The sequence below is a fragment of the Anopheles merus genome, chromosome 3R (assembly GCF_017562075.2).
Source record: "Anopheles merus strain MAF chromosome 3R, AmerM5.1, whole genome shotgun sequence".
Lineage (NCBI taxonomy): Eukaryota > Metazoa > Arthropoda > Insecta > Diptera > Culicidae > Anopheles > Anopheles merus.
The window spans coordinates 29043372-29052807 of NC_054084.1; the positions used below are offsets into that span (position 1 = coordinate 29043372).

At 43.6% G+C, this 9436-nt stretch overlaps 1 protein-coding gene across 2 annotated transcripts in view; it reads left to right on the plus strand.

Annotated features, from left to right (window-relative positions):
- Positions 1-1323: 1323 nt before the first annotated feature.
- Positions 1324-9436, plus strand: part of LOC121596691 (zwei Ig domain protein zig-8-like) — a 24058-nt gene continuing 15945 nt past the window's right edge. Inside the window, exons 1-2 of one of the 2 annotated variants that reach the window (XM_041921850.1) lie at positions 1324-1466; positions 2777-3189. The gene's annotated coding sequence lies outside the window, so the exon portion shown is untranslated. The remainder of the gene's footprint in view (positions 1467-2776; positions 3190-9436) is intronic. The other variant, XM_041921851.1, reaches the window with a different exon arrangement.

Sequence of the window (9436 nt, forward strand, 5' to 3'; positions counted from 1 at the left end):
CCATAATTGTTATTTAAAGCACAGCTCTGGATTGACGATGGCAACCGACAAGCTTAAAGAAACAGTTTTGTTTAAAAATGCATATTTTTAGGCGTTTATTTTTAGTATTGTTCTAATGAAGGGCTTCTATCTCAGAGGAAAATTGTTGTTTAATATGAAACACAGATTAGATTATAAACCATTAATTATTGTGTAGGCCATCATATAAATACTAACTACTACTACTACTTCTACTACTACTACTATTACTACTACTACTACTACTACCATCACTACTACTTTTGCTACTACTACTACTACAGCTACTGCTGCTTCTACTACTACTACTGCTACTACTGCTACTACTACTACTACCACTACTACTACTACTACTACCACTACTACTACTACTACTACTACTACTACTACTACTACTACTACTACTACTACTGGTACTGCTTCTACTACTACAACTACAACTACTACTACTAGTACTGCTTCTACTACTACTACTACTACTTCTACGATCACTAATAATAACAATAATAATAATAATAAAAATAATAATAATAATAATAATAATAATAATAATAATAGTAACTATTAATAATAATAATAATAATAATTATTATTATTATAATTATAATAATTGTGATAATTTTTATTATATCAATATTAATAGTAATAATAATAATAATAACAATAGTGGGTAACAATGAATTAAAAAATGTTTCTTTATTCCTACATAGTCATTCATGTTTATTTAGTTTATATTTCGAGTTTTATACTCCTCCAAAATGTACTTAGATGCCTTAGCTGAATGTGCTATTCTTTCAAAACGGGATTTCATACTTGATTACTTATTCTCGTCCTTCATATCCTTTGCTTCTAAACAATTCGAAACGATACGTAAACTAACACAGTGCTAGTACGTACATTTCCCGCCAGAGCGCGCTTCCAGCTGTGCCGCCCCGTAAACAGCTCGTTACGAAGTGTCATCCGACGTCGGAAACAGGCAAAGCTCATGCGCACCGGCACGAACCATCAGCTCATCAAATGAACCTCAGCCTTAGTGAGCAATGTTTGCGGTACGAAAAATGATGAGAAATGCACCCACAAGTACCTGTTTCGTGTTACCAAACCACCAGACCGATCCTACACCACGAACGGTTGCATTGTGAAAGGATACCGCTCACCGTGGTGAGCGGTCAAACCGGATGAACGTCTCACTACTCAGCAAGGCCCTTCTCTGGCTCGCTCTCTCTCTCTCGTTCTCTCGCAGTTGTTGTAAACAGTGTGCAGCCGAAAAAGCGCAAGGCGTGATGCGAGCAAAGCCGTACGTGAGTGCTGACCGTGCCCGTCAGTCTGTTCGCATAATCAACCGAAGCTGCTACGAAACCGCTGCGGAAGCTCGCTGAACCCACCCATTTGGTTCCATTCCAGCGTGCGTGCGTGCGTGTGTGTGTTTTGATACGGTGGTGAGTGGGGTAGGTAAAGGCGGTAGCCCTAGTCTACCGCCTCACAACCATCGGCTGAGGCATTAAGGCCTTGCGGAAGTGGTGGAGGAGTAAAAAAAAAAAAGAAGCCCAACCGGAACAGTGAGGCATTACGTGAGCCTGTGCGAAGACCAAAAAAAAAAAACAAAAACCGCGTACCACAGCGCGCAACATTAAAGGTGGCCTTTTTCCCTGTGCGAAACTGCCGCAGGGCGTTAGCAGAACGTCGCCGTCACCGTCTGTCGGAAAAAGGCAAGGAAATGTGGGAAAATTTGATTTCTCAGCTGATCGACTGATGTGAAGCGTGGTGCGTGGATTCCGCGAAGTGCTCGTTCAGTGATTCTCGGTCGTGATTGTTCTGGCTCGTGCTTCGGGAGGCAAAAAAAGCTTCACATCCGCTGGGTGGCTCTTTCTTTCTTGATTGAGTTGTATCGGCTTCCGTGTGTGCGTGTCGTGGCGTACGTTTGTGTGGCTTAAAGCGATGGCATCACTTTAACATCTTCCCCGCTTTTCGGCATCGGCCGAAGGCTGTGCAGCGGCCCGTGGCGGTACGAGCCGCTGACAACTGATGTTCGTTATTTTCCAGGAATTGATGAAATTAGATTTTCCACCAAATCATAATAAATATAAAGCGGAGCAGGGCGAAGCATCACAAAAAAAAACAACAACAACTTCCCATTGTTTGCTCAGCCTGCTCGGCTCGGTAGGGTTTGAAGGGCCAGGGAAACGCCCCCCCCCCCCAAAAATAGCCCCAAAAAAAACAAGGAAAAACGTACCCCACTGCGTGCGAAACGGGCGCGTGGTCGATGAAAAAGTGCCCCCAGAAAGAGCGAACGAACGAGTGTGAAATGTGAAAAGGAGTGCAAAAGGTCAGGAAAAATCCACAACAACGGCTAAGGATGCCCCCTTGCTACCCCCAAAAAGGTCCGGCAACCGTTTCGTCGCTCATGCGGAACGGAACACGTCTGGTGGGAAAGGGAGCGGCCTCACCGTCAAACTAATTGAGGTGGAAAAATGATCGCCCGGTCGGGTCCATCGGATTTTCGTCCCGATGCCTTTCTTGCTTCGTTCGTTACTCACAGCGGTGTACACACGCGTAACATTCTCAGCGAGGAAGTATTAACATAGAAAAAAAGAGTGGGAAAAACAGTCCGGAAAAGGAAAGTTCAAACCAGTTAAATTCCTTCCACCGCCCTTCCCACTCGCCGTTTTGTCGCCGGAAGGTGTAAATTGTCATCTACTTTGTGTGTTGTGAGCGTGTTTCATTGCTTGATTTTTTTTCGCTCCCTTTTTTGTTGCAGAAAAGGGAAACAGGAAGTGAAGAGTGAACGGAAATTCCTTCAACCTGCTGGTGTGGGGCAAAGAGTGTAGGGGCCAAGTTTTAAAAGTGTGTAGGTGCTGGTGTGTGTGTGTGTGTGGGTGTGTGTGTTCGGAAGTGCTTGTTGCTTTGGCGTTGTTTTCCAGAGTTTTGAAAAAAAAAACACAACAAAAAGTGAAAAGAGGTTGGACGTGGTGTAGAGCCCATTGAGCATTGGCGAGACGCATTCAACCGGTGCCAAGTACTGGGCTAAGGGTACCAGCAACAGTGAAGGAAACGGATAATGGATGTTTCAAGGATTAACTGCGCCGTTTAGGTCGCGCCGCCGTTCGGAGCTGTAGCGAGCCGTGGTGGTGTTGGTGGTGGAAACGATTAACATGAGCAGTTTTTAAAAAGGTATGTTGCGGCACGATCAACGATGTAAGCACGGCAAGTTTTTTGTTGTATTTTTATGGTTTTGGTGAGGGATGGAGTAGCCCGAAGGGCTGGCAGAGGCTTGCTTAATTATGGGCGCGGTTAGAAATTATGCGCACAGAATTTAATTAATCAGAGCGCGCGCCGACACGATGAGCTGGCGGGAAGTAAGAGGCACGGAAAATTATATGGGCAAGATTGCATTAAACAATTTGCTGCCAGCGTTAGAGCTGTTTTGCTGTTTTATGTTTCTGAGAATTATGGTGCAAGGAGTGGGAAAACTTGGCACACAGCTTACTGTAACACTTGATGGTGTGGCTGGCGTGCTTTGTTTGCCATCAACATGAACTTACCATTTCTTTGCAGTGTGTGACGTCAGATGTGATGCAAAATTAATTCATGCTGTACTCCCCCTGAATCCCGAACGACTACTAGGTACTGCTTCCAATGAATCCCACTGCCCACTTCATCGTCTGTGCGTGGGTTTGTGGTACTATCGATCCGAACCGAACACGTGGTTTACCGGACAGGTTTTATTTCAACGCTCGATGAAAACCCACCCACCCACCTACAAAGCTGCCTAGATAAGGCAGGCTATAACAAACGAAGGAATAAAAACCACGTCCGAAAGCATGCCGGAACGTTTTTCACACACACACAAAAAGGCCCGGCGCCATCGAGTGGGCTATTTTTATTTTTGTTTGCTGCTCTTGTGTGCGCTCTCTCCTCTTCTCAATCTCTCCTTCACTCGCTCGTCTGTCGCTGGAAACAGTTTCGGGCACCATTAATCCATTTCCGCACGGCTGGGAAGGTTTATGTTGGTGCTCGGCTGCTGCTGTTGGAGGTAGATTTTTCGTTGGCCCAGAGTCCGAAGCACAAGCGTACGTCAGCCCGGAGCTACCGGTTTAGCTTGATGATAAATTAATGAGCTGTATGATGGGAAAAAGCTAAGTTCACTTAGCCGGCGGCCGGTGGTATTTGCTTTTGCGAAGAAGGGAAATTAGTAGTTTATGGGGCACTATATTGAGTAAGTAGCCTCTTTTTTTTGGAAGGGATGAAAGATTTAGCACGTTTTCCTGCACATAGCAGGTTGGTGGACATGGTGGAGGAATGTTTGCGGGAAATTTAAAGCAGTTTGAGAAGGGGTTTTACTGTTTTCGTAGTATTTCGCTTGTAGACATGCAGCAAATTGTTGATACGAGAGCTTGGGAAATTAAATTTAAGAGGCTATGTTTAGTTTCCCCGTTAACCTCTAAACTAAGCGCTAACTTAATGTCGTACAGAGCTTTGTTTGAATAGGTTGAAAACACATTAACGTACATTAAATTGAATGACAAATTCATCGCATGTGCTCTAGTGAAATGATTCTTTTGAAAAGTGAATAACGCCTTAAAGTATGCAATTGTTGTTTTATTTTTGATTTTTGACGTTCAAAAATGATTGCAGAAAAAATATGCAAATCGGCTAAAAATTGTGCTCATTGTTTGTTTTGTATCAATTTGGCGTATTATAAATCAATTGTATCATTCCAGCAATTTGATACCTTGTTTAGATTTATTTTTTGAAAACTTCTTATGAAAATTCCAACGTAAGTTCAATGTCTGAGTGATGACGTGGAGCCGAGCAACGCCTAAAAGTATGTAATTTTTGTTATGATTTTGTTTTGGTATATTTGCAAAACACGTATATCGCATAAGCGAAAACGCTTTTTTAAATGAATAACTTTGTTTAAAAACTTTGTTACAAAACTCTAAAATAGAAATAAAATGGCTATAATGGTTTGGGGGTTTTACGGCACTACCAAGCTACATGAAAAAATAAAACATTACGATTTTACATGATATCTTTGTTGGTACCTAAATGGTAATATCCAACATGGTGGAACAGAAAAGTCGAATAGAAAGATGAAGAAGATAAATATTGTTCCATTGAATAGAAAACGAGCCAACATTAGTGATTGGCTTTGATGTTTTGCGATACGCCTAAAAGTAGACTATTTATATTTAACTTGAAGTTCAAATGCACTCCCAGATTTTGGATAAAGTCTTTAGTTCTGATACAATTTGTACTTCAAATTGTAATCGAGTCTAGATACCCCTCAATCTGCGTTAGGAATGATAAATAATTGATCATAGCAGCAAGATTGGTTGCTTCATCTCTTTTTTGTGACGCAGGGTGTAGTTTAAATTCCAGGCATGGTTAGAGCCTACGCACGATCGAAGAGGATGATACCAGCAAAGAGTATAATTGCTTCAACATAAACTCAATGCACACTACTCAGTAATTGGAAATCCATCTCAATTCACTTTGCTTTTGCTTACTGCTAACTACACCACGGACAACTACAAGAGGACAATACTACAGCAACTTCCACCGATGCAAGTGGTCTGTTATTCACAGCACTATTACCATCGCACAACACACGGCTCAGTTTTCAGGGTATTCAACGATACATCATTAAACGAGAGCTACCAGATCGGAACCGATCTTCCAACGGCCGGCTTGTCTACTTGCTCGAAAGCTCATCAACATTCAACTCACTGTCCATTCCGGTTGCTGTTACGGAGGCGACCGGATTGAATTTCCTGTTTTTTTTTAATCTCTCTCTTTCTCTCTTTTGCTCTTTTGCTTGCTTTTGGCTGTGGCTCGATACTTAAAACGTTCCATTTTAATCAGATTTCTTACGGTCAGCGAAACCGGCACCGGAAGTATCCGATACATGGTCGGAAGTTTTGCTGTAGCCACCGTCGGGAAGCAGTATTGTACGGTCACGGCTGTACTCCACTTTTTTCGCTGCCTCGCACGCGTTGCAAACGCTCTGGAGCATAACTTTGTGCCGTGCCTTCGGTGGGTGATTTTTGCTTTCGCTGCCGGATGTTTGTGGGGTTGTTTTTCTTTCCTTCACTGTGTTTTTTGCTGTCGTTTTATTCTTTTTGCAAGGGCAGCGAAAACTCAGCGGAAATGTTTTTGCCCTGCTTTTGCGCTCACAACGATTCCTTTAATATGCCTGCGCGGAGTAAATGGCATTACCTTCGCTTTCTATCTCTATCTTCCTCTCTCTCTCATCCGTTTTTTTCTGTTCGTTCTCTTCTCTCTGAACGTCCTTATGGTAGCTGTGCGTGTTGAAATTTCAAATAAGCTTTCAGGCTTTTAATGACTAGGGAAAAACACACGTTCACTTTCTTACTAAGCCTTGCTTGGTGTTTCCAGTCCCCTTTCACCCAGCAAATACCGCTTTCGTAATGGCAATGAGCCCAAGCAATGATTCAAACTTAAGACGACAAAACAAACCGCGAAAGAATGAGCATTTTGAGCGTGCAACTTTACGTCCAGGGGAACGATCCGGTCCTCCTCGAAAGACGGCTCGTTAGCAGTGGTGAAGCTTTCTAAAAAAGGAAACGTTCTCACTGCATCGTTAAACGGGCCCGTCAGACGTAATTATGGGTGGGCAAATAAACGCGAGGAACCATTTGAGTGGAGCATTTTCTGTTTTTTTTTCTTTGCCTCGGGTAAGTGTGTATCGATTGAAAGGCGTGCGTTTCGGTTGAAATTGGGCACAATTTAATCTCGTTCGAATGTTTGTGGTGTCTTTTTTTGTGTGAAAAAGCCTAGGAACGAAGCGTGTACTGCTTCAAGAATAATGCCTTTTTTGTTGTTGCTGCTGCTGCTGCTGCTGCTGCTGTAGTAAAGAGTGAGTTGTCTGTAAGGTTGAGACGACGTCTGGTGCCAGCCCAACTGCCGTCATCGGCATATTTAGTCGCACTTATAGCATTATTTGCCATCAGACGTCTTCCTTTGCTCGGTCGTCACGTCTGCTCGGCTTCGGCGTAACCCTGACATAAATCTTAACGAAAGGGAAGCCTAGCGGACGCCATTTGCAAGCGGTTGTAAATCTCGGTAAGGTCAAAATTGGCACACCATTCATCATACGGTCAGTGGGTGGGAAATGTAAGACTTGAGTTTATGGTAAATGGTGCCGAGGCTAAAGCGATTTGAGCAGCAACGAATTCTTTGTTTGTTAGATGATAGAAAGCAAATCAAAGCACATGAAAAGTAAGTTAAAGCTTATTAGAAGAGTAAAAATAAGTTGCTGAAACAATGTTCATTGGAAGGTTTGACGCAAGGAATTCTGGCAAGAAGTATAATTAGCCTAGTTTAGCAAAATACTCTTAATCAGTGATGAAATTAGTGAAACCATTTGTAAGCGCCTTACATCAGGCAATTTGCATTACAATTTAATCCTATTGCATCGCTTATGTTCGTCCGTTGGAGTGTTTTGAAGCAAATTTTGTGTTTTACCTTTTTTGTTTTAGGCAAAACTTTAGCTTCTTATGACAGGAAAAATTAAAGAAAATGCTGCTATTTTATGATTTAAGTCCAAAGAAAAGTTGCCAGGATTAAAACGATTGTAACTCCCACCCCGTCACCTAATTTTGTTGGCTGTATGTGAAAGCGTCTACCATAAACTCTTGCCAACGTCTGTGTCGTTTCCCTCCAAAAAAAAAAGCTGTCATTCAAGCGTCATATCATTTCACTGCTTTACTCCGACCGACCTTATCGCACAGTCCTCGCACACAACCCGAAAGCGGCACACGGATCAGGATGATAAATTGTTTGCAAAGTACCATCACGCGTACAATCTGGCACGAAGTGGTAAATTACACAAGCCGGCATTCGCGTGGCTTTTGTTTCACTCAGGAGTAGGAAAAAGCGTTTTGTTTGAACATTTGCCACATGTGCGGAAAAGGGTTGTTGAAGGTAAAGCTTCGCTATTTGAGCTCCAATTTCACTTACTGATTGCTCGACCTGCGTTACGCAGCACAGCATGCACATGGGCTGTAAAATAGGCTTCTTGCTGTAACCCGTGGCAGAAAATTGGCTCCATTTTCGCTCGTTTTTGGAGAGTGTTTAATTTGAAGCATCATTTTCATGTGGGTGCGAAAAATCCAGAAAAAAGTGGGATGAAACGGCGAAGCACTGCCAGAACAAAAGATAAATAGCATTACATTCAATAGCCCTCGGGCGGCACTGGGTCGCTCGGAATAAAAGTTAAAATTCAGTCAAGTGTGTGCGTGCGTGTGGGATTTGAGCAATTTGCACTTCCTGAATTACTGGTTACGGTAGTCGAACCGTTTCTCCGCAAGCATATTTCATCCACATAGAGCTGGGTGGAATGCGTACGTATAACGCTTTTCAGTCCACCAACACCAATCAGCTACTCAAAGACCCTGCAGCAGTTGCTAGCTGCCTTAGAATCGCGTACTTTGTTAGCCATAGGTGTTTGTGTTAACCTGCATGTTTACGTGTGCTTGTTTATTTGTGTGTTCCGCTCGTCTTCTGGGAAGGTGGAAGTAACATTATTTGTACAACGGGTCGAGCAACACGGTTCACATACACCTGCTTCCCGTGTTTTTCCCGAAACAGCACGGTAAGTGAAGTTCACTTAGCAACACGATCTCCGGGATGAGATTAAACAAAAAAAAAAAAGCTTAACCTTCTTACCTTGCGTTGCTAGATGAGATGGGCCCTTCTGGAGAGGGCTCAAATATCCCCCACCGCTCTCCCTTCTCTAGCACCATTTACAATGTACGGGAGACGGCCGGTGCAGATAGCCGTTCCGTTGCAGGGTGGGAGAATGAAAAAACAAAGCAACAGCACATACGGCGTGAGACCAGCCAGGGATGAGCCGCCGCAGCTGGAAAGCTTCAAAAGTTTTTCCCTTATCCAGTGTGCGTGTGTGGAGAATCACGGGCACTGGAGAAGGGAGGAGGGAGGCTTGTTGTTTTTGCGTTAAACCTTGTTTGCCCACTCACAAGGGTATCAATTTGGGGCGAAACTTCACCCTGCTTTTCTCTCCCCCCTGGAAACACGTCGGGAAGGAGGGTGAAATCTTCGTTTGATGTTTGCCGGGCTCGAGCGCTTTGTTCTCCCTCTTGGAGGTGGGGGGTTTTTGGTGTCCAAACACGAGCGCAGGGATAACCTCTGTTTCCGATATCCGCACCGATCTAACGGCAACCTTTTATGACCTTTTTTTGTTTCTCCTGCCCGGGTTCTTACAACAGTGGCTGAGAGGAAAAGTTTTCACGCTCACGGGCAAGGGTGGGGAAAGGAAGGGGCTAAAGATAGCACAAGCAAGTGTAGGGTGTGAGTCTTCGGGGGCTTCTTATTACAAGCGCCCCGGGGGAGGGGGTGGCGCAAAGACCTTCATAATTGAACAAATTGTACACGG